The sequence below is a fragment of the Pecten maximus genome, chromosome 10, assembly GCF_902652985.1.
Source record: "Pecten maximus chromosome 10, xPecMax1.1, whole genome shotgun sequence".
NCBI lineage: Eukaryota > Metazoa > Mollusca > Bivalvia > Pectinida > Pectinidae > Pecten > Pecten maximus.
The window spans coordinates 26,883,524-26,890,933 of record NC_047024.1 but is presented as its reverse complement, the minus strand read 5'-3'; positions in this window follow the sequence as shown (position 1 = coordinate 26,890,933).

Here is a 7,410-nt window from a genome sequence, read left to right as displayed (position 1 = left end):
TGTTAATACATGTCACTGTTCTATTTAAATCATTTTGATATTACAAATACAGTGTATTATACAGTCTGAGTCAGTGGCCATACATATTGTCACACAATGGCAACATCATTGTGTAAAAAAGTGTGGTATCTCAATTCACTTCTAGACCACCTTTTTGCATAAGATCAAGACTTGAACAAATTATATGGTGTATATATTCAGGTGAACACATGCACGAGTTATTCCCCTTCCCCCACGCAGTAATAATTGTTGTCTGCTCAGTCAATGGTTACCTGCAGAGGAAGGGCATTGTATATGCTGCAAAAAGATGATATTGTAAGATTGTTCAGGACTGGTCTTTCTGAAAGAAAAATTGTTTATTTATTAAGCTTGAATGAAGAACTGTTCAACAGGAAGACAACTCTCTTGTGTCATGTGTCGAGAGAAAGCACTGTGTGGGAAAATATCTATATCCAAACACTGCATTCACAGGGGCAAGTTTAGTATAATATTAAAAAAATAGCCAGAAATACCCATATATTTAAGACTTAATATACAACTGTATTGGTATTTCTGGCTATTTTTTTTAATAAAAGACTACACATGCCCCTGTGATCTGACGGTTTACTACAAACCCTTTACAGCTTCCTGGCTAGAGATCACAAAGTGTAATTTGAAAGGACATATTACCAAGTACATATACACTGAACAAAAATGTACCTCTTTAAGTTTTTAAGATTTGCCTAATTTTCACCAAGTGTCAAAATGACATTGCCATTGTGTGACAATATATATACTTATGGCAATTGATTGTAGGCTTATTGATGAAATGAAATTCAAAGTGATGTTTTGAAAATAAAAAAAAAACAAAAAAGATTTCCAAATGCAAGTGTAAATCTGTTTACATAGAGTTTATCAATTGTAAAATATTTTGATATACTAAGTAGAGTATAATCTACTATAAATTGTTAGCCCCCTCACCAAATAGTCAGAATTTCCTGAATAATTTGCTATACAGTTAAATCTCTGCAAGGCAGCCTTACAGTAAAGGCTGTATTGATCAACATCGGAACCCTTCAGATTACTACCCAAAGTGCAAGTGAGCTTAATTATGTCATGGTGTGATGTGCCTGTTGCCCGCCTGTCCATTATCAACTTTTCTACTTAAATGCCTTCTCACAAACCAAGAGGCCCAGGGACCTGATATTGGGTCTGTAGTATGCTGAGATGAACGACTACCATGTTTGTAGATGTGCATACATGCTGAAGTCAAAGGTCAAGATCATTATGCCTAAATGTCAAAGTCAAAATGTCTTTTCACCATGTGCACTGTTTTGTCATGACTTAACAAGTAGTCAACTGACCAAGGTAGCTGGGTCAAAGGTCATGGTCATTTGGGCCTAAAGTTCAAGGACAAATTTGATCTCTGACAATAGCCCTGACTGCTAGTGGGGTTCATAAAAAACAATTAGAAGCTTACAAATAAGCATTATATTCATATTTACACTTTTATTAAACCAGCAAAATTGAAAGTGGAAAGAAATAAGAGTTGCATCATAGTACATGTGTAATTTATATTTTTTCTTGACTGCAATATGGATATTTGATAATTAATGGGAATATGTAGCAATCCGTCAGGGCCCTTGTTGGCATTTCAGTATTTTAATTGAAATTACTGTGAATATGCAGTTTACACACGAGGAAACAACAAAAAAGAAAACTTTTTTCTTGTATTTACATTTAGAACAGATTTGACAGTCCTTCATCCTAGCATGCAACAGGCCCTATTTCAGGTCTCTCGGGTTCTTTCTTTTAAATCGGCTAAAGTTCCGGCCTATCACAAGGAGACTTAACACAAACATACCACAGCCTCCAAAAACACACATACGCACTCACCACACGCATGCATGTCGCACGCACAGGAGGCCGTCCTTAAATGACCTTAGATGTTAATAGGACGTTAAACAAAATAAACCAAACCAAACCAAATTTCTTTTTGAGAAGTTTGAAAAGAGTTCAGCACATTTGACACCTGTGACCTTGAACATAGGTCAAGGTAATTCATTTGAACGAACTTTGCAGCCCTTCATCCCAGCATGTTTCAGGCCAAAATAAGGTTTTTAGGTCTCTTGGTTTCTGAGATGATGTTGTTTGATGCTTTCAGCATATTTGACTGCTAGTGACATTGAAAGTAGGTCAAGGTCATTCATTTGAACAATTTGGTAGCCCTTCATTTCAAAATGCTACTGGCCCAATATTGCAAGAGGTCACTTGAGACTATCTCAAATAAGCTAAAATTGAATTTTACAATACTTCTGTAGATACAAAGAGAACAAGTTTTGAGAGTAGTTTTAGATTTGGACAGATAAATTGTCGATCCAGATAAGGAGATTCAATTATTAGAGTATTTTGTTTTGATTTTGATCAACATGAAATGTTCCTATATATACTGGGATATGCAAGTATGGTAATTCTTGAGATAAATGGATCTCTGAATTTTTACAGACCTTACAGGTCTCTTAACACTTGGGACATATGTTGGAGTATTGTATTTGGACTAAAGGAGACATAAGAAAATAAGAAGACAATAACAGCTTTCTTTCCTAGGTTTCCAGTTCTTATAATAGTGTCACCATCTCATATTACGTACATATATTCGATGTAGAAGTTCTTTTACTTATAAACATTATTCAATATCCAGGTGAGGGATATAAGTCCTCTCGGCCTCTTGTAAAATTATCAAATATATAATATGGACTTGATTAAGTATGGATTTGTTGCATCTGTATATATTTTTGTCTGTTCTGGCACGTTTTACTTTCCTGACTTTCTGATCCCTTGTCCACCGTGTGCAGCCTCACAATTGGGGATGCGTTATACACGTCAGATGCTTTAAATAGTACTTTGTACACACTTGCCTCACGCGAAAAGTTTCGTCAGAAATAAATGTTATAACTGACTTAAATGAACACCCGTCGACTTTGAGTATTGTGAATTGTATGGAAGCGTATATAGGACACGAGAGAAAAAAATATTTATTATGTTTATTGAGACAGAATACTAAACCTGTACTTATGACACATACAGAGGTCTACTGTACTGGCTGTTTGACCACCTGGCACAAGGAATGTCTCTCTGACTATGATATTGAAGGTGACTCGGAAACCATTTACAAATGGTATTGTGATACTTGCATTGATAATGCTTGCATTGACAAAGCTACATCTGAAAAGTGTTTTGTTCCTGAAAAACTTTTACTTAACTCCAAAGTGTCCGGTTTGAAAATTTCATCATGGAATTTGAGAAGCATATGTAACAAATTTGATGAATTTAATCAAGTTCTTTTGGCATCAAATGTTGATGTTATTGGACTTACTAAAACTTGGTTTAATGCAAATCATGATGACAAAGATTTTCATATACAAATGTACCTGGATATGACTTGATCCGTAAGGATCGTGACGCAAAGTGTGGTGGTGGCGTGGCTTTTTATATCAAAAGTGACTTACCTTATGTTTTACGAAACGATATTAGCCACGAGTCCCAGGAATCTCTTTGGATTGAATTAAAACTTGAATACACCCACTCTATTATTATTGGGATTGTGTATAGGCCCCCAAGTAGTGTTAATACTTGGTTGGACACCTTTGAAGATTCGCTTGAAAGTTTTTATTGTGAAGACAAGGAATCGATTATAATAGGTGATTATGATATTAACACTCTTAGCAATTCACCTCTCTGCAAGGATTTTATTTCATTAATGTCGGACACATTCAATATGACAAACGTCATAACATCCCCTACCCGTTACTCAGAAAATGGAGGATCCTGTATCGACCACATTTGGACAAATCGCCCCCAAAAGAGTTGCCCATTCTGAGGTATCAGACATTGCAATTAGTGACCACTCTCCTGTAAGTGTTATACGGAACTGTGCAGGTAAGAGTGAGAAATCTATAAAAACTATCCGATACAGACATATGAAAAACTTTGATGTCAACAGTTTCCAGAAAGACGTTGACAGTATTCCCTGGTCATGCCTCGATGTATTTGATTCAGTGAATGATATGCTCTATGGTTTTCAGTCATTATTTCTTAATGTTTTAGATAATCATTCAGCAGTTAGAGAAAAAAAGAGTTAAATACAATTCTATTCCAGAATGGTGGTCGGATGAAATTAACATTGCTATACAGATAAGTAATAATCACAAAAAGAAAAACCATGTTGATTTATATAGAAAATGGAGAAATAAGGTTACATCACTTATACGTAGTTCCAAAAAAAACCTTTTACAGAGCTGTGTTAGATAAATGTAAAAGTTCGGCCAATTACTGGAAAAACTTTAGGAAATTATGTCCCAAGTCTTTGAACAATACTTGCTCATTTATAAATGATAATGGCAGTAATATTACCAATCCTAAGGATATTGGTAATATATTCCATTCCTACTTTACAAATATATCACAGCAATATGTTGATGAAACTGTAAATTGCGACCCTTCAGATATGATACAATGTATTCGTAATTTCACTTCTGAGAAACTCTCAGGTGATATTTTTGAATATTCCAATAAATCTATTGATGTCATCAATGATAACTTAAATGCTGATACTCAACTTATTTCCGAATGGTGCAAATTAAATATAATGTGTAAAAAAATACTGACAAGACCAAATCAATGTTGATTGGTACGCACCAGCGTATCAGTGTAGATCATTGTTTATCTTGGAATAGCCAAATAGAAAATGTGTATAAAAAACTGTCTTTTTACATTTTTTAATTGAAACGTTTTAGTCCATTCCTTAGTGAGACTTCTTGTGTGACATTTTTTAACTGTTTTGTGAATCCCCATTTTTATTTTTGTGTAAACATCTGGGGAAATACCTCTCAAAATAACACTGGCAGGCTAGATAAACTACTAAAAAGGGCTGCCAGGATAATCTCGCCATGAATACATTCGTGTATATTCTGCTCTCGGATATAGCCAGAAAGAAATATTGGCGTGTCTAGCACAGAACCATTGAATTATTATAAGTCAAAGACATCTGCGTCGATTGTTGAAAGAACAAGGTTTGCGGAGAAGAAATCACCAAACGGATTTACTAACAGTTGCGTTGTATATAGAAGAACAGCTGGTTTGTGGTCAGCTATATGGGTATAGATGGATGTACCATAGGTACTTGCAGCAAGGATTTGTTGTAAGTCAAAATTGAGTTAGCATTATACAGAAGCTTCAGGCGGGGATCCAGGAATTTTGAGAAAAAAAAAGGGGGGGGGGGGGGGGGTCCAGTAATTTAGTGGTGATGCCATAGGGGTGGGGGGGGGTGTTTGGCATAGGCGTTTTTTAAAGGCTATAAACAAAATTCCTCATCCAACCCTCATTCTATCGCATCAAGAGCATACCTTCCTTGCTGTATTAGCTCTGTGTGAGCTTCCTGTATGATAACGGATTTGGTATTTGCAGTAGGAACAGCAGAACAGTCCACACGACCTAAATAGTCGTAAAACTCCTCCTTGTCTTCGTCATCTTCAAGAGCACCTTCCAAAGCTTTTTCTATCACGATGTATTCTGGATCCGTCACGTACTTTTTAAATGACTCTAAAAGGAGTTTTTGAGAAACCTCTCTTTCAACAGAGATCATAGCGACAAAGAATGCTCGTGAAATTTGTATTGGAAAGATACCCTGATCACAAAATGCCATCACAAGTATCCGCCCTATCGCCACCCAGTCTTCTTTTTGAAATGTCGGCATGATGGATGGAACGCGCTCTTGTTCGCCTTTTGTCGATGAACTAATAAAGTGTTTTCAAAATTATGTGCATGCGTCTCTAGAAACGCCTTGTACATCAACGCCTTGTTCATCCATACATGTAAATGAGACCGTCTGCTCGATTACTGCTGGGTCTTTAAAGTTCGCAATCATATCGTTTTGGAGCATGGCTCTGCGGAGACGAATGTTCCTTGCTGGCAATGGTCGAGGAGTTGGAGATCGCGGCTCAATTGGAATTGATGAATTGATAGATTGCAACTCAGGTAGAATGAATGGATTTGCAGACTGTGGCTCAGAGATAATGGGCGAATTTGCAGATTGCTGCTTTGGTAGGCTTGACGGCTTTGCAAATTACGTCTCAAGTTGAGTTGATATAGTTGCAGATTGTGGCAGCAAATACAATGTAGAAAATATAATTTGATGATTTTGGCCACGATCTTAAGCTCACCAAGCTGTGCATGGGTTGAGGAAATGTTTCGGTGATTAACTGTCTAAAATATTTAGTGCAATTCCCTGTTGAATGTGACAGTGTCAATACCTATGCTAAATTCGCTATGCATGCGAGCATTTTCTTCAAATATATCTGTACTACATGTTTGTAGAATAGGGTTTCCGATTTTTAGGCAGTAATTAAGATTTGCGCGATATAATTGGTTTTAATGTAATGGTTATATGTTGATGTCGCTTTTAAGCAGTAAAAAGTAAGATTCCGGATTGTCGATTTCCAGACTTGTTGATCCTTCGACATCAGATTATTTATATGGCGTTCATAAAAAACCCAACAACGTTCCTGATGATCTCAATGGTTATTGATAAACAACCACAGGGATGTGTCTAGTCTTATATTGATCAAGTTAGCCAGACATACCTATATATAAAGGCAATTTAAATATATTTATTGCTGATTTTATCAATATAAAACCACACATGTCTTAACCCAAATTTCACCTGGTTCTGATACAAAACATATAGGTGTGTCACTGTCTGATGTTGACGCCATATCAGACACCTATCTGTTAGAATGTCCAAGTTTGGTTCCAAGAGAAAACTCCAGGTAAACCAGGTTCTGTGATCCAACAGAGCGAAATGCTAGAAGAACAGTACAGATGGCTTTGTCGAAATAGAAGTAATCTGATTCTGAGATCAATATATATATTCCGGTGTTATGGCGTATTTTGGAGGGCAGATAATTTATTGCAGCCGTTTTTCATGGACAACGGATTTTTAGTCCCACTGCAGCTAACACTATTTCAGGAACTGCAATACATTTGTACATGTACTATCAATCATCACGGCATATTGTTCAAGCATCTGGAGTAAATATGCATACGAAGCATTTAGGACCTAATTGTTATGACGATGTTTCCTGTTACAGAAGTTACTGTTCTATTAAAAACTATCAGGTATGCTGTTTTTACAATATTGAATTCATCTCCAGAAGAAGTCTTTTTCAAAGTATCACAGGGACTTGGCACAATGTTCCATCCCATGGTCCGAATACGTATTTCATATATACGTATAATACGTATAATAAGGACCGTTTAAGTAGTTGTTACAAGTCTTTGTGCCATGTGTATGTCAAAACTTTGTTGAACTCATCATTCAGGTCCTCAAATCTAAGAAGACATCACGAACCTTGGAACTAATGATCGCTAGTA